The sequence below is a fragment of the Ursus arctos genome, unplaced genomic scaffold (assembly GCF_023065955.2).
Source record: "Ursus arctos isolate Adak ecotype North America unplaced genomic scaffold, UrsArc2.0 scaffold_37, whole genome shotgun sequence".
Classification (NCBI taxonomy): domain Eukaryota; kingdom Metazoa; phylum Chordata; class Mammalia; order Carnivora; family Ursidae; genus Ursus; species Ursus arctos.
In genome coordinates, this window is record NW_026623053.1 from 3,015,403 (window position 1) to 3,033,846 (window position 18,444).

At 55.9% G+C, this 18,444-nt stretch overlaps 1 protein-coding gene across 4 annotated transcripts in view; it reads right to left on the reverse strand.

Moving 5' to 3' along the window:
• Nucleotides 1-18,444, reverse strand: part of LOC125282233 (uncharacterized) — a 154,170-nt gene that overhangs the window by 75,846 nt on the left and 59,880 nt on the right. The window lies entirely within an intron of this gene.

Below are 18,444 nucleotides of genomic sequence, written 5' to 3' on the forward strand. Positions count from 1 at the left end.
TGAGGAGGACAAAGCCGGAACTGACACCCCACCCCCACCCCCCACCATGGGGTGGACGTGACATTCCTCAGGCACTCCCGGCTGCCCTAAGGGGCAAAGAAATAGTTCACCTATAGACACCATAATCCTGCAAGACTTAAGTCTCCCTCAGTTTCCCAATGTCTTAGCACTTTCCAAGAACCAAGCCCTTCTATCAATTACTTAGCTTCCTGAAGGGAAAGTAGATACAATGAAATGTCCTTCTAATCTGCAGCCTCCAGGAAGTTCCCAACCGTCTTAATGTTCATGCCTTGCTAGAGGGCAAAACCACCTTCCCTAGACAATGGCAAGGCCTCCGTACCTTGGGAGTCTTCTTTAACGTATGCAAGTATTATCTCAACCTCCCTTTTTCCTTCCCTTCCCCCAACCCCATAGTCTTATCATCAGCCACCCCTCACAAGCCGGGGCAGCAGCTCTTTCTGCCACGGGTCCTGTCATAAACCACCAATTTTGCACCAAAGACGTCTCAAGAATTCTCTCCTGGTCGTCGGCTCCGGGTTCCACCCCACTGAACCTCACCTATATTCCACGACCTCCTCATTTCCAAAGCACACCGGGTGCTCATGGAAGCTGCAGGATGGACAGAGCCTCAACCGGCGGCTTTGGCACTGGGCATAGCCCCTCCACACCCCTCAGGCTCCTCCAGCAGTGACCCCCTGCCCCTGCCAGCCCCGATTCCCGATAACCCTCCGGTTCAGTTGTTGTGAGAGCAGTGCCTACGCTTCCTGCTCGAGACCCAAGTGAGGAGAAGGGAGAGATCCCTCTCCTCGCACCAAGTCACTTGACGGGGAGTCCACTTGATCAGAAGCTCTCCGTCTGGGAGCCCTGCAAAGGACAGGAATGCTGTGACCCTCCGCCTTCCCCCAGGACCTTTGGTGTGGGGAGCACCGCAGACGTCTACACAACTTGGCGCACAACAGCATCACACCTCCGCGCCTACAGATGCGGGCGGCCGTTTTTATTCTCACCCTCTCAAGAGGCGGGGAAAGCCCTCTGGGAACGCAAGGCACACAGAGCAACCCGCTGACCCTGAGCCCCACCGGGCCCCCTGGCAAGGGGCAGTGCATCCCCGTCCAGGCAAAAACACCTGCGAAACAGGGCACTAGGCACCTGTCCCCCGAAAACGAGGTGAAACAACAAGTGAACAGCAAGTTTACAGACCAAAGAGGACGGCCAAACTCCAGCGCTAGGGGAAAACAGCACCTAGAGCTCGAGGCTTTTTCTCATCGTTCATTTCTCTCTCCATTCAAAATTTTCCATTTCGTTTTTTTTTTTTTTCTTGTCTTTTGTCCCTTTCCAACTACTTTTTCTTTTTCTCTTAGCAACTCTTCATTTTTCAATCTTTTCTTAACTTTCATTTTTTACATTGACATTTTATACACATATTCTTCATTTTTGGATTCCTGGCGCTATATTCAATTTGATTTCTGTGTATATATGAGTTTGGCTTTCTTTACCATTTTGGGATTTAGTGACTTCCAACACACAGACCAACAGACACTCGGGACGAAGTGGCTCACCCTGTTTTGTCCACCCTGTGAGATCCTAATCTCTCTCTCCCCCATCCATTCTTCTCTGGGAAAAGTGACTAGAGGGAGGGATTCACAGCAAAAGAAAGAGCCAGAGGTAACCCTCTCTGCCACTGATCTAATGCATACGGTTTTAAGTAAGATGTCAGAGCTGGAACTCAGGATGACAATTACAGAGTTGCTAGCTGGGCTTGAAAAAAGTCTAAATGACACGAGAGACTCTCAGAGTGCAGAAATGAAATCGAATCAGGCCCAAATTCCAAAGGCTCTAACTGAGATGCAGTCTACATTGCATGTGGACGCTCTAACGGCCAGGGTCAATGAGGCAGAAAGCAGAGTCAGTGACACCAAAGACAAGCTGACGGAAAGGAAGGAAGCCGAGGAAAAGAGAGAAAGCCAACGAATGGACCATGGGTGGAGGAATCGAAAAATCAGTGATGCCACAAAAGGAAACAATATTGGAATTACTTCTGGCCCCGAGGGAGAAGACACAGAGGGACAGAAGATCTGTCTGTGTAGATCGTAGCTGAGAACTTCCCCAATCTGGGAGGGAAACGGGCATTCAAGTCCAAGAGGTAGAGAGGACTCTTCCCCAAATCCACAGGAATAGAGGAACACCCTAACATATACAGTGACGTTTGCAATTTCAGACACAAAGAGAAAATCCTGAAAGCAGCTTGAGACAAGAGGGTCTTCTAGCCACATACCTATCCACAGAGAGCTGGCACCCCAGAAAGGGCTGGCGTGATCGAGTCAGGGTACTAAATGAGAAAAACATGCAGCCAAGAATACTTTACCCAGCAAGGAGGCATTCCGAATAGGAGCAGAGATAAAGAGCTTCCAGGACAGAAAGGAACTCAAAGGATTTGGCCGCGAAACCACCCTGCAAGAAATAGGAAGGGGGATCCTGTAAGTGAAGAGACACTCCAAGAGTACCACAGACCAGAAAGAAACAGAGACCATCTACAGAATTAGGGACGTGACAGGTAACGCAATGGACTCATCTCCATCTGCTTTTTAGATTTTTTCTTTATCATTGGTCTGAAGCAATTTTATTGCTTCCCATTTTATTGGGATGTAGGTTGATAAGGAGGGTTTTTTTTTTCATGATCTTTATGTTTGGGGATTTTGTTGGCTGGATTCCTGAATTCTTGAATCTCTGGGTGTAGAGGGTTCATACAATTCAGATAATAATCAGACATTACTTCTTCAAACAGTTTTTTTCTGTACCTCAGCCAATTTCTTATCTACCAGGCCATGTGAAATTGCTACAAAGCTCACACATACTCTAGTGTTTGTGTGCAGGGCGTGGTTTGCACCCTTCCTTTTCTCTGCTTTATTCTGGACAAATGCAGTGATCATACATTCACGTTCTCTCCCTCTCTCTCTCTCTCTCTCTCTCTCTCTCTCTTTTTGCTATTTAGTGTCTAACGTGAAAGAAAGGCCATCTACTACATTTTTCATCTTAGACGTGCTACTGTTCAGCTCCAGAAGTTGGGTTTTCCTTGTTTTCCTATTTTCTATATCTCTGTTTCACTTCATCCTTTGTGTACATTCTTACGTATATAAAACCTCTTTCTAACGGTGGTTTGAATGTCCATGGGCAATACTTCCATCGTCTTTTTCATTTCTGGGTAGGTTTCTATTGTTCAATCTTTCTCCTCAGTACGAGGTGAACTTTTCTCCCTCTTTGCATCCTGGTAATCTTTTGTTGGAAGGCAGCTATCGTGAATGTTAATTGTTAGATATTAACTATGGCTTATATTTCTACACATACTCTTGAGGATTGTTCTGATGGGGAGGCTCCTGGAAAACTATTTTATCCTTCCAGACTAGCTTTCCAAAGGTTTGTTAGGTGGTATCACAGTGGTCTTCAATGTATTTTGCTACTGTTCTGTTGGTATTCTGAGCTCTCTTTGCAATGTCCCACGAATTACGAGGTTTTCCACTCTGCCTGCTGCCGGTAGCACAGACTTTTCCTGATTGTGTGTGAAGGCTAGTGACATTTTCCTCTCTGCTTCCCCTGGGCTATTATTTTCCCCACACCACCTACGTTCCTCACACATGTGCCCTACTGCGGAATTCTATGACAACTCCAAAGTGATCCTAGATGGCTTTCTGAGGTCCTCTTTCTCTGTGCAGCTCTCCTCAGTATTCTGTACTGTAAACCACAGCCATATTGACTTCTCCAAACTTCCACCTTGCTGTCTCCAACTCATGGAAATGGCTGAGCTTCGCCTGTGTTCTACATTCCTGACCCGTAGACTAGAAATGAAATCTCTTTAGGCAGTAAGTTAGGGAAATGCAGAGTCCCTCATGTTTGTCTTCCCCCTTGCACTAGTCACTTCCCTGCATTGCCTGGAAATATATCGAAAGTGTTCTTTTGCCAGGGCGCCTGGGTGGCTCAGTTGCTTACGCCTCCGACTCGTGATCTGGACTCAGGTCACGAACTCAGGGTCTTGGGATCAAGACCAGCATTGCGCATCACACTCAGCACAGAGTCGGCTTGAGATTCTGTCTCCCCTCTCCCTCTCTCCTCCCCACCCCCCCCCCCACTCTGTCTCTCAAACCAACACAGAAAATCTTTCAAATAAAAGAAAACCAGTTACGTAAGAGACAGCCTCTGCAACAAGGGGAAGACCCCAGCAGGGTCCGTGCCTTGCCCAGAATCACAGACTGGTAAGAAGGCAGAACCAGGCCTGAACCCAGCTCTCCGAGTGTCCTCAACGGTGGGGCCGTGGCTGAACCTAGCTACTCACTGGGAGCTCGGGAAGAGGTTGTGTTTTGGAACTGGCTGTAGACCTGGAGATGGTGTGGGGGTGAGAAGAAGCATCGACATCCCAGGCAGGAGGCATCCCAGCACGTACCCGTCTGAGGAGGAGCCCGGGCCAGGGCAACCCACTGACGGCACCCCTGCCCGCAGGACACCCAGAGGAAAGGAGGGATGGCTCGTGACACACGACTGGCAGCGTCTAGGGGTAAGGGTGGGCTCAGCCCCTCTAAGCCAAGGCTCCAATGCCTTCTGCAGGGTTTGCCTTGGAAATTAGAAAGCCTAAGACCTGGGAAAGCTATTTCCCATCCACCCCTAGGTGGGACTCTCATCTTCTGGGCCTGCACAATAGGAGTACTGGGGCACGCACACGTGCACAGATACACACACAACACAATAGGGACTGTGGGTGGCATCGGAGGAGCTACAGACTCAGAGAAGGTGAGAAAGGAAGAAAATGTGGTGGCAGGTATTCCCTACGTGGGACACCACTCCCCCAGTTTCTTAGATGGTATCCCACCTATGCCTGTGGACTTCCGCAAGAAGTCCGCTGGAAAAATCCCTATCGCACAGGCAAGACACAGACCATCCCTGACGGGCACAACGGCTTCTCCGGGGTCCCCAACAGGGAAGATGGAGACTTGCGTCAGAGCCCGGGGTGTTTCTAAGCTGGGGCCCTGGCTGCACCCAGACCTTCCCTAGGGCCTGTGGAGAGGGTTGTGTTGGTGTCACCGGGTACGCATGTGGCATGGCACGCAGAAAGGGGATGAGCAGTCGGCAGCCCAGAGCACTGTTTGTGTAGGTGCTAGTCCAGGTGTGCACTCGGGGAGGGGATCCCAGGAAGTGAAGTCACTTCCCTGATAACCGACCCCCACAGAACTTGGAACCCCGGTCACCAGGCACCCACATTCTAGTGCGGTCCCGTATCAGGCTCACTTGGCCGGAGACATTCGATAGTGAAAGATGTTCTCTTGCTGCGTGCCCATTTTCCGGGGCTCTGGCTTCCAGAAACCCCGGGCTGAGGGACTTTTCACCTGCTGCAGACACTGGCTCAACCCGCGCCCCCGACGCCGCAGGGCCTTTGCCAGGAGGTGCCGGAAGGTAATACCGAGCGGCCTAGGCTAGGCCAGGCCAGGCCAGGCCAGGCCACCTCTCCGAGCCACCCCCGGGCAGCCCCATCCCCCCAGTTTCAGGGAAAGAGGGGTATGTGGGGGAGGTCCCGCCCTGGGCTGGAGGAGGTTGCAGGGCAGTGGATACCCTGGGGATGCCTTCATGGTCACACCGATGCCACGGTGGGCAGGGTGGAAAGAGGATTCCTGAGGTGCCTCTCACCAGGGCCAGAGTGAATCCAAGGCCCTCGAGCTGTGTCACTTTTCTCTCCATGGTGGAGCTGCGTGCATCCTGGGGTGTGGTGGGTCTGCAAGGGAGTCCCCTGGGTCTGAGGACCAGCAAAGGCAGCCAGACAGACCTTCGAGGCCTCCCGCCTGGCTGCCGGGCACTGTCTTTACAGAGCTCCACACAGGAGACAGGGCAGGAGCTGAACGATGGGATCCCCTGCCCCACCTCCCAAAAGGACAGGAAGGAGTCCCCTACTGCCAACAAAGTCCAGCGCTGGCTCAGGGTGAGTGGAGGTGCCGGAGGGACCCAGCACCCAGGGCACCGATGCGGCACAAAGGGACCCAGATCCCAGAAACCAGCCTCTGGGCTCCTCGGGGCTCCCTCCTGGACTCCTGCTCCCATGTGAACCTGGATCCCCATCTCCTCCCCAAACCTGCCCTCAGGGCCCTGCCAACGGCCTTGGCCCCATGCACAGTCCCTATCCACATATCTGTACGAATATCAGAAAAGCCACCTTAAACCACCTCTCATCCCTTGCTCGAGATCCTGCTGAGCTGGGAGACTTTTCCCCAAAGGGGCCTGGGGCTCATGGTACTATGCCTATTGCTCTGCCCTTTGGTTGTGAAGGAACCCATCCCTGGGGCCCCTCCAGGGTCCGGAGCAGGCGCCTCCTTGTGCTGCACAACATTCCAGAAGGCCCATCCGTTACCGCAGCCACTGAGCCCTTCACAGAGGCAGGACGTTCATGTGATTCCCTTCTGTTGCCAACTCACAGCGCTGCACGGAACATCCCACGTGCCCTAAAATCCCGAGCACCCCCACCCATGAAACAGTCTCTGTGTTCTCAAGCCTGACATACATCGTCAGAAATCACAGGGACGATGCCGTTAGTGCAGGGAGCGGCTGTCAATACTCAGCTAACGATCTGACCTGAGATACCGACGTCCATTCACACACCCCCCACCTCACATCCCCGTATTCTTGCCATTCTCCTTTTTCCCTAAAGAGATTGCACGAGTTATTTTTTTGAGAGACAGACAGAGATAGAGATAGAGACAGAGACAGAGACAGAGACAGAGACGGGGGTTGGAGACACAGAGGGAGAGACAGGATCCTCAAGCAGACCCTGCCCTAAGTGCGAAGCCTGACGACGGACTCGATCTCAGGACGCGTGCATCAGGAGCTCAGCCGAAACCAAGAGGCGGACCCTGAACCCACGGAACCAGCCAGGCACCTTGCTCCTTTTGTCTACTGTGGGCCCTCCTGTCCCACCTCTTTGCCTACGTCACCGAGAGCCTGGGGGTTTGCTCTGGGCTCCAACCCCCAACCCTCCTGGTGACCGCAGTGAAGACCGCATGTCTCCCCTGTCCCACCTCAGGCTAGAAAGGCCTCAACCGTGAAGAGCAATGGGACCTGCGTGGTGCGGCCCCAACGGGCAGAGCTGCTGAAGAAGCGAGTAGAACACCTGCTGCCCGCCTTCCTAGACGGAGACCTCAGCTACGTCTCCATGTTCCTGGCCACATACAGAGCTTATGCTACCACCCAGGAGGTGCTGGACCAGCTGGTGACAAGGTGAGCACCCTGCCCCTCCCCAGCCCAGTGGGATTTGCCCACCTCCTGCCTGGGAGTCTGGGGAATGCCACCCAACTTCGCGGAGCCTCAGTGGGCTCCTCGGACTGGGGCAGAGTTATTACAGGGACTCAGTGGGGTCCTGGAGGGTAAGGACACCTGGGCGCCTGGCCCTGTGGAAAGGTCCGCTACGGGGGCTGTGGTCGTGCCCGTGGATCATCGTCCCGCTCCCCATGAAGAAGCCTCTGCCTCAGCCCTCACCGTCACCACGGTCTTGAGCTGGGCTCTTTTCCCCTTGGAAAAGGACATCTGACACTCCATCTGGGGTCTGTGTCCTGGGTGAGACCAGAGCAGGCATGCCCGGGCAGGAGCAGGGGGCCCCAGGCCCACTCAGCTCTCTGGGATGGGGCTGGTGGGGGCCCTTTCATTCATCGAGCATAAAGGATGGATGCCCTTCTAGGTGCAGACCTGCAGACGCTTCCCTGGGCGCTGACTGTGATCCCACGCACACAGCAGACAGCACCCGGGAGCACCCCAGGGCTCCATTCTAGTCGGCAGTCAGACAGTGACACTAGATATGATGAGAGGGAGGGTTCACAGGGCATTTCATGCGATCCCCCCCACCCCCCACCCCTCCGGCCTCCTCTAGCTACGGATGCGTCCTCTCTTCCTGGGACGAGATCGGCGGAGACCAGGAGCAGCGGGGCACGTGAGTGAGCTTTGGCTAATGCACAGGGCCCTTCCTTCTTCGAGAGGGCAGCGAGGGGACTGTGATCTGGGGGCTGCTGGACCCTCATCCCACACATCTGCCATTCCTGTGAGAGGGTCCAGGTCTGAGGGCTGCTTCTGCAGAAGAGGAAAGGGGGCCTGGAGAGCCCTGGGTGGGGTGTGGGCACTGTGGGAGAGCAGAGCGGGCTGGAGGGCAGCCTCAGCCCCTAACAGAGTCATTCCCCATCCCCGCCGCCTCTCAGCCCTGTCTCTACCCTAATCCTGGGACCCAGAACAAAGGGCATGGCTTCCACACATCTGGTGGAACGTCGACACTGGGTGCTCAGCAGGTACTCAGGAGACCCAGGGTGGCCTCGGGGACTGGACGTCCCCCAGCCAGTGGGAGATTAGTGTCCACGCAAGGACACCCTCTCCTGGCACCTACTGAACGAGGCAGCACGTAGGCACGGGAGGGGAAGTGGGCGGTATCGGGAGGGTCCTGGGAAGGCCAGGGATGGGACAGAGTCCCTTAGTTCCCTCCTTGGTTGGATAGTCACAGCAATGACCACGCCAGACACGCCACCCCTCCCTGCCCACATGCAGTGCAAGTCACGCGGCAAGTGGGCAGGGAGACTGAGCAGGGTGTCCAGCTTCCGCTTGGAGGACAGAAATGGTCACACCAGGGGTCAAGGACTCCCACTCACAGAGGCTTTGGGCCAGCCCCTCCTCAGTGACCAGGCCTGCCTCAGGCAGCTCTGCCACATCACAGGTGGACATGGAGTAGGAATGGGCTCTGACAGCCAGGAGCCGGGGACCCAGGGGCCCAGGCTCCCACAGGGGCTCCCTGGGGCATCCGCGTGGGAGGTGCCCTGTCCTCTGACTCCTCTGCCCAACCTGTCTGTCCCCAGGGTCATCTCCTCCGTCCTGGGCACCTGGCTGGACCACTACCCTGAAGATTTCTTCCAGCCCCCAGAATTTCCCTGCCTAAAGACACTACTGGCATACGTAGGGCTCCTCGTGCCAGGCTCAGACCTGGAGCAACGTGCCTGGCTCCTCCTCTCTCGGCTGCGACACCTCGAGCCCGCTGAGCCGGAGGCTGGGGGTGAGGAGGACTGGGGGTGACTGATGGAGGCCTGTGGAGGGGAGAGAGTGGGCCACACAGAGCAAGCCTCCACAGACTGCAGTGTGGCTGGGAGCAAGGAGCGGTCTCAGATCACTGTCCCCATGGGCTACAGTTTGGGGAGACCACCCAGGGATGGGTTCTTAGACAATACTGACTGGTGGGCAAAGTTGCCTTCATTTGGAAGGGACATGGAAAGACAATCATGATGACCATACTTTCTCTTCTTGGAGCGACAGCAGCAGCCCCAGAGCGAGATCCGCGACCGCGCCGAAAGCTAGTCCCACCTCCCACTGTGGTGCCTGATGCAGCTTCAGAGCCTGAGCTGGAAAATCCCATCACTGCTGCTGGAGCTCAGCAACTCAAAAGAGCAGGGACGTCATCTGTCGTGTCGGGCCCAGTGCAGCTGGTGGTCAGAGCTCTGATCCACCGTGAGGACGTGCAAGAGTCACCTGCGCCCTTGGAAAGCCAGGAGCCTCAGCAGGCCCCAGCACCAGCCACGGAGGTCCCTGAAGAGCCCGAGATGACACCTCCCACGTCAGAGCCACGGCAGGATATACTCACAGCTCTGACTCCCTGCCGGGAGCTAGAAGAGTCACCTGCACCTTTGGAAAGCCTGGAGCCCGCGCAGGCTCCAGCACTACCTATGGAGGTCCCTGAGGGGACCCTGATGCCACCTGCCCTGTCGGAGACGGCGCAGGACATACTCACTGCTCTGACTCCCTCTCAGGAGCTCCAGGAGCCACGTCCGGCCTCGGCAGCGCCGGAGCCCGAGCAGCCTGCAGCACCAGCTTCGGAGGTCCCTGAAGAGCCCCTTAGGCCGCGTCCCATGTCACAGCCAACAGAGGATATACTCCCACCTCTGACTCCCTGTCAGGAGCTTGAGGACCGCCCTGCACTTTTCGCAGCCCCAGCGTCCGCGCACGCTGCAGCACTAGCTACGGAGGTCCCTGAAGGGCCCCTGATGCCACTTGCCATGTCTGAGCCACCGGAGGATGTACACAGAGCTCTGACCCCCTGTCAGCAGCTCCAAGAGCCACCTCCGGCCTTGGCAGCGCCGGAGCCCGAGCAGCCTGCAGCACCAGATTCGGAGGTCCCTGAAGAGCCCCTTAGGCCGCGTCCCATGTCACAGCCAACAGATGATATACTCCCAGCTCTGACTCCCTGTGAAGAGCTTGAAGACCGACCTGCACTTTTCGCAGCCCCGGCGCCCACACACGCTGCAGCACCAACTATGGAGGTCCCTGAAGGGCCCCTGATGCCACCTGCCCTGTCAGAGACGGCGCAGGACATACTCAGAGCTCTGACTCCCTGTCCGAAGCCTGAAGACCCACCTGCGCCCTTGGCAGCCCCGGAGCCCGAGCAGGCTCCAGTCCTAGCTATGGAGGTCCCTGAAGAGCCCCTTAGGCCACGTGACATGTCGGAGCCAGCGGAGGCTATACTCACAACTCTGACTCTATGTCGGGAGCTACAAGAGAAACCTGCACCTTTTGCAGCCACAGCGCCCGCGCACGCTGCAGCACTAGCAATGGAGGCCCCTGAAGGGCCCCTGATGCCACTTGCCGTGTCTGAGCTACCGGAGGATATACACAGAGCTCTGACTCCCTGTCAGGAGCTCCAAGAGCCACCTCCGCCCTTGGCAGCGCCGGAGCCCGAGCAGCCTGCAGCACCAGCTTCGGAGGTCCCTGAAGAGCCCCTTAGGCCACGTTCCATGTCACCACCAACAAAGGATATACTCACAGCTCTGACATCCTGTCAGGAGCTTGAAGACCCACCTGCACCTTTCGCAGCCCCGGCGCCCACGCACGCTGCAGCACCAACTATGGAGGTCCCTGAAGGGCCCCTGATGCCACTTGCCATGTCAGAGGAAGTGGAGGATACAGTCACAGCTCTGACGAACGGTCATGAGCTGCAAGAGCCACCGGCGTCTATGGCAGCCCCAGAGCCTGAGCAGGCTCCAGCTCCAGCTATGGAGGTCCCTGAAGGGCCCCTGATGCCACCTGCCCTGTCGGAGCCGGCACAGGACATACTCACAGCTCTGACTCCTTGTCAGAAGCTCCAAGAGCCACCTGCGCCCTTGGCAGCCGCAGAGCCCGAGCAGGCTGCAGTCCTAGCTACGGAGGTCCCTCAAGAGCCCCTTAGGCCACGTGACATGTCAGAGCAACCGGAGTATACACTCACAACTCTGACTCTCTGTCAGGTGCTAGAAAGGTCACCTGCACCTTTGACAGCGCGGGAGCCTGAGCAGGCTCCGGCACCAGCCATGGAGGTCCCTGAAGAGCCCGTGATGACAACTTCCATTTCAGAGCCACAGCGGGATATACTCACAGCTCTGAGTCTCTGTCAGGAGCTTGAAGACCCACCTGCACCTTTCGCAGCCGCAGCGCCCGCGCACGCTGCAGCACTAGCTCTGGAGGTCCCTGAAGGGCCCCTGATGCCACTTGCCATGTCAGAGGAAGCGGAGGATACACTCACAGCTCTGACGAACGGTCATGAGCTGCAAGAGCCACCGGCGTCTATGGCAGCCCCAGAGCCCGAGCAGGCTCCAGCTCCAGCTATGGAGGTCCCTGAAGGGCCCCTGATGCCACCTGCCCTGTCGGAGCCGGCGCAGGACATACTCACAGCTCTGACTCCCTGTCAGAAGCTCCAAGAGCCACCTGCGCCCTTGGCAGCCCCGGAGCCCGAGCGGGCTGCAGTCCTAGCTATGGAGGTCCCTCAAGAGCCCCTTAGGCCACGTGACATGTCAGAGCCAGCGGGGGATATACTCACAGCTCTGACTCTCTGTCAGGGGCTAGAAAGGTCACCTGCACCTTTGACAGCGCGGGAGCCTGAGCAGGCTCCGGCACCAGCCACGGAGGTCCCTGAAGAGCCCGTGATGACACCTGCCATTTCAGAGCCACGGCAGGATATACTCACAGCTCTGACTCTCTGTCGGGAGCTAGAAGAGTCACCTGCACCTTTGGAAAGCCTGGAGCCCGCGCAGGCTCCAGCACTACCTATGGAGGTCCCTGAGGGGACCCTGATGCCACCTGCCCTGTCGGAGACGGCGCAGGACATACTCACTGCTCTGACTCCCTCTCAGGAGCTCCAGGAGCCACGTCCGGCCTCGGCAGCGCCGGAGCCCGAGCAGCCTGCAGCACCAGCTTCGGAGGTCCCTGAAGAGCCCCTTAGGCCGCGTCCCATGTCACAGCCAACAGAGGATATACTCCCACCTCTGACTCCCTGTCAGGAGCTTGAGGACCGCCCTGCACTTTTCGCAGCCCCAGCGTCCGCGCACGCTGCAGCACTAGCTACGGAGGTCCCTGAAGGGCCCCTGATGCCACTTGCCATGTCTGAGCCACCGGAGGATGTACACAGAGCTCTGACCCCCTGTCAGCAGCTCCAAGAGCCACCTCCGGCCTTGGCTGCGCCGGAGCCCGAGCAGCCTGCAGCACCAGATTTGGAGGTCCCTGAAGAGCCCCGTAGGCCACGTCTCATGTCACAGCCAACAGATGATATACTCCCAGCTCTGACATCCTGTCAGGAGCTTGAAGACCGTCCGGCACTTTTCGCAGCCCCGGCGCCCACGCACTCTGCAGCACCAACTATGGAGGTCCCTGAAGGGCCCCTGATGCCACTTGCCATGTCAGAGGAAGCGGAGGATACACTCACAGCTCTGACGAAAGGTCATGAGCTGCAAGAGCCACCGGCATCTATGGCAGCCCCAGAGCCCGAGCAGACTCCAGCTCCAGCTATGGAGGTCCCTGAAGGGCCCCTGATGCCACCTGCCCTGTCGGAGCCGGCGCAGGACATACTCACTGCTCTGACTCCCTGTCAGGAGCTCCAAGGGCCACCTCCGCCCTTGGCAGCACCGGAACCCGAGCAGCCTGCAGCACCAGCTACGGAAGTCCCTGAAGAGCCCCTTAGGCCACGTCCCATATCAGAGCCAACAGAGGATATACTCAGGGCTCTGACCCTCTCTCAGGTGCAAGAAGAGTCACCTGCACCTTTGACAGCGCGGGAGCCTGAGCAGGCTCCGGCACCAGCCATGGAGGTCGCTGAAGAGCGCGTGATGACACCTCCCATTTCAGAGCCACGGCAGGATATACTCAAAGCTCTGACACCATGTCAGGATCTTGAAGACCCACCTGCACCTTTCGCAGCCCGAGCGCCCGCGCATGCTGCAACACTAACTATGGAGGTCCCTGAAGGGCCCCTGATGCCACCTGCCCTGTCGGAGCCGGCGCAGGACATGCTCACTGCTCTGACTCCCTGTCAGGAGATCCAAGAGCCACCTCCGCCCTTGGCAGCGCCGGAGCCCGAGCAGCCTGCAGCTCCAGCTTCGGAGGTCCCTGAAGAGCCCCTTGGGCCACGTCTCATGTCACAGCCAACAGATGATATACTCCCAGCTCTGACATCCTGTCAGGAGCTTGAAGGCCGTCCGGCACTTTTCGCAGCCCCGGCGCCCACGCACTCTGCAGCACCAACTATGGAGGTCCCTGAAGGGCCCCTGATGCCACTTGCCATGTCAGAGGAAGCGGAGGATACACTCACAGCTCTGACGAAAGGTCATGAGCTGCAAGAGCCACCGGCATCTATGGCAGCCCCAGAGCCCGAGCAGACTCCAGCTCCAGCTATGGAGGTCCCTGAAGGGCCCCTGATGCCACCTGCCCTGTCGGAGCCGGCGCAGGACATACTCACAGCTCTGACTCCCTGTCAGAAGCTCCAAGAGCCACCTGCGCCCTTGGCAGCCCCGGAGCCCGAGCTGGCTCCAGTCCTAGCTATGGAGGTCCCTGAAGAGCCCCTTTGGCCACGTGACATGTCAGAGCCAGCGGAGGCTATACTCACAACTCGGACTCTCTGTCGGGAGCTAGAAGAGTCACCTGCACCTTTTGCAGCCCCGGCGCCCGCGCACGCTGCAGCACTAGCTCTGGAGGTCCCTGAAGGGCCCCTGATGCCACCTGCCCTGTCGGAGCCGGCGCAGGACATACTCACAGCTCTGACTCCCTGTCAGGAGCTCCAAGAGCCACCTCCGCCCTTGGCAGCACCGGAACCCGAGCAGCCTGCAGCACCAGCTACGGAGGTCCCTGAGGAGCCCCTCAGGCCACGTCCCATATCAGAGCCAACAGAGGATATACTCAGGGCGCTGACCCTCTCTCAGGTGCAAGAAGAGTCACCTGCACCTTTGACAGCGCGGGAGCCTGAGCAGGCTCCGGCACCAGCCATGGAGGTCCCTGAAGAGCCCGTGATGACACCTCCCATTTCAGACCCACGGCAGGATATACTCAGCGCTCTGACTCCCTGTCAGGAGCTTGAAGACCCACCTGCACCTTTGGCAGCCCCGGCGCCCGCGCACGCTGCGGCACTAACTATGGAGGTCCCTGAAGGGCCCCTGATGTCACTTGCCTTGTCAGAGCCAGCGGAGGATATACGCAGAGCTCTGACTCCCTCTCAGCAGCTCCAAGAGCCACCTGCACCTTTGGCAGCCCCGGAGTCCAAGCAGGCTACAGCACCAGTTATCGGGCTTGCCGAAGGGCGCCGCCTACCACCTCTCTCAGTGGAGCATCCGGCCTCGGCCCCGGAGCAGCAGTTCCTGCTCGCTGAATCCCCAAAGGATGGCTTCCCCTCCCCTGTCATTCCAGTGTTTCTAATTTTTGCGTTGTTCATGCACCTATTTCATAGCTTAATACATTCTGGTCTATAAATAAAGGATAAATTGAGTTTTCATGGAATTTTACTCTGATCCTTTTAAACTGTACCTCCAGGTGTCATTAGGTACACAGTGTCTCACAACCTGTCCTTCTACAATATTTCCCTCCCAGACACTCCCGTGCCACTCGTCAGATACTGCTCATTCCCTCAGCCCAGTCCCTGCAGCCACGGCTCCCCTCTCGTCTCTGCCTCTGTGAGTTACTTCTTCTGGGTTTTCGTGTGTGTGGGATCAGGCAGTGTGGCCTTTTTGTATCTAGCTACGTAACCTATGAGTGATTCATTTTTTTTTCAGCTTTTTTTCTCTTAAAAAACAAACAAACACAGAAAAACAAAAACAGAAACAAAAAAAAAACCCCATTTTACTACAAAGGAATATTGCTGATACAATACCGCGCATGTGAAGCCCCAAAATGAAATGTTTTCATGATCTGGGATAGGCTTCCCTTTTGTAAGTGTGACCCAGGAGCCAGAAATATCTGGGTCCAGGAGACACCTTCAAAATCTTTCATTTTCCTGGATAGGCCAGGTTTCAATGATTCTAATGTGCATGTTATAAAAATATTAAGACTGCATATTAAATCTTCCTCTTTATTACAAACGTAACAGGTAATTTAAAAGTTCTCTAAGGTTTCAGCCAGATTACGTTTCGGTAGCAAAAGAGTGATGTAAATATGAAGAAAGGAAGACACATTCCTTCTACCTTCTACCACGAGAGCCCATAACACATGGCGTCCCTCTTCCAGTCCTTTCCCTCGGAGTGTATGGGTGAGTGAGAGCGGGGGAGGGGGTTTGCCTGTGTGGGGGACAGGGTGGGGCAGGGAGGGTTCCACAGCTGGGCTCTTGTGCGGCCGGAGGTCCCCACAGTGGACAGGCACTGCTACACCTCTCCTGTCCCCTTCTGCATTTTCAGGGGCTACACATCATTTACTCAGCAGCACCACCTGCCCAACAACTGAGACCTCTCCAATTCTTTGAGTCTCCTCCTTAAAGTGAAGAGTACAATGTGCCGTAAATCTCTTCTGCTTTAGGGCTGTTTCCTAAAAGCACAATTTCTGGAACACACGCTAGTCCCATTGTTGGAGTATTGGCTGCAGGGTCCTCTAGCTATACTCTCTTTCTTTCCGTGGAGCCTTGCTCGGGAAAGGAGGGTCCCCGGAGACTAGAGATGAACCCTGAAATCACGAGGAAGACAAGCCAGCACTGAGGCCACCAGGCTACCTGGGCGGGACCCGTGGAGCAGGGAAGAGCCTGTCCATACCGCCCTCATGGATCCTCCCTCCACAAGCAGCCCTGCCCCCCCACCCCCCCACCCCCGTCCTGGAACACCCCTCATCCAGACCCTGTCCCGGGACACACCCCAGCCACTCCAGCCCCTCTTGCTCTAGAACTCAGCTTCTAAGTAGAGCAACCGGGTCCTGCTTCCAGGCCAGCAGAGGGGCGTCGGCCGGGCCACACTTGTCTGCTTGCTCCGGGTCCATCCTTTTGGGCCCTCTCCTCGCAGGAAGGAACCAACCTCTCAGGGCCGCTCAGCTCAGGGAGTCACAGACATGACCTGAATGTGTTCATCCATATGTCCACTAGGTGGCAACAGCGAGAACTGCTCGAACCTCTGTGAACAGGAGGGACCTTTACTGAGGAGGCAAGAGAAGGCTAGCTGAGGAGGACAAAGCCGGAACTGACACCCCACCCCCACCCCCCACCATGGGGTGGACGTGACATTCCTCAGGCACTCCCGGCTGCCCTAAGGGGCAAAGAAATAGTTCACCTATAGACACCATAATCCTGCAAGACTTAAGTCTCCCTCAGTTTCCCAATGTCTTAGCACTTTCCAAGAACCAAGCCCTTCTATCAATTACTTAGCTTCCTGAAGGGAAAGTAGATACAATGAAATGTCCTTCTAATCTGCAGCCTCCAGGAAGTTCCCAACCGTCTTAATGTTCATGCCTTGCTAGAGGGCAAAACCACCTTCCCTAGACAATGGCAAGGCCTCCGTACCTTGGGAGTCTTCTTTAACGTATGCAAGTATTATCTCAACCTCCCTTTTTCCTTCCCTTCCCCCAACCCCATAGTCTTATCATCAGCCACCCCTCACAAGCCGGGGCAGCAGCTCTTTCTGCCACGGGTCCTGTCATAAACCACCAATTTTGCACCAAAGACGTCTCAAGAATTCTCTCCTGGTCGTCGGCTCCGGGTTCCACCCCACTGAACCTCACCTATATTCCACGACCTCCTCATTTCCAAAGCACACCGGGTGCTCATGGAAGCTGCAGGATGGACAGAGCCTCAACCGGCGGCTTTGGCACTGGGCATAGCCCCTCCACACCCCTCAGGCTCCTCCAGCAGTGACCCCCTGCCCCTGCCAGCCCCGATTCCCGATAACCCTCCGGTTCAGTTGTTGTGAGAGCAGTGCCTACGCTTCCTGCTCGAGACCCAAGTGAGGAGAAGGGAGAGATCCCTCTCCTCGCACCAAGTCACTTGACGGGGAGTCCACTTGATCAGAAGCTCTCCGTCTGGGAGCCCTGCAAAGGACAGGAATGCTGTGACCCTCCGCCTTCCCCCAGGACCTTTGGTGTGGGGAGCACCGCAGACGTCTACACAACTTGGCGCACAACAGCATCACACCTCCGCGCCTACAGATGCGGGCGGCCGTTTTTATTCTCACCCTCTCAAGAGGCGGGGAAAGCCCTCTGGGAACGCAAGGCACACAGAGCAACCCGCTGACCCTGAGCCCCACCGGGCCCCCTGGCAAGGGGCAGTGCATCCCCGTCCAGGCAAAAACACCTGCGAAACAGGGCACTAGGCACCTGTCCCCCGAAAACGAGGTGAAACAACAAGTGAACAGCAAGTTTACAGACCAAAGAGGACGGCCAAACTCCAGCGCTAGGGGAAAACAGCACCTAGAGCTCGAGGCTTTTTCTCATCGTTCATTTCTCTCTCCATTCAAAATTTTCCATTTCGTTTTTTTTTTTTTTCTTGTCTTTTGTCCCTTTCCAACTACTTTTTCTTTTTCTCTTAGCAACTCTTCATTTTTCAATCTTTTCTTAACTTTCATTTTTTACATTGACATTTTATACACATATTCTTCATTTTTGGATTCCTGGCGCTATATTCAATTTGATTTCTGTGTATATATGAGTTTGGCTTTCTTTACCATTTTGGGATTTAGTGACTTCCAACACACAGACCAACAGACACTCGGGACCAAGTGGCTCACCCTGTTTTGTCCACCCTGTGAGATCCTAATCTCTCTCTCCCCCATCCATTCTTCTCTGGGAAAAGTGACTAGAGGGAGGGATTCACAGCAAAAGAAAGAGCCAGAGGTAACCCTCTCTGCCACTGATCTAATGCATACGGTTTTAAGTAAGATGTCAGAGCTGGAACTCAGGATGACAATTACAGAGTTGCTAGCTGGGCTTGAAAAAAGTCTAAATGACACGAGAGACTCTCAGAGTGCAGAAATGAAATCGAATCAGGCCCAAATTCCAAAGGCTCTAACTGAGATGCAGTCTACATTGCATGTGGACGCTCTAACGGCCAGGGTCAATGAGGCAGAAAGCAGAGTCAGTGACACCAAAGACAAGCTGACGGAAAGGAAGGAAGCCGAGGAAAAGAGAGAAAGCCAACGAATGGACCATGGGTGGAGGAATCGAAAAATCAGTGATGCCACAAAAGGAAACAAT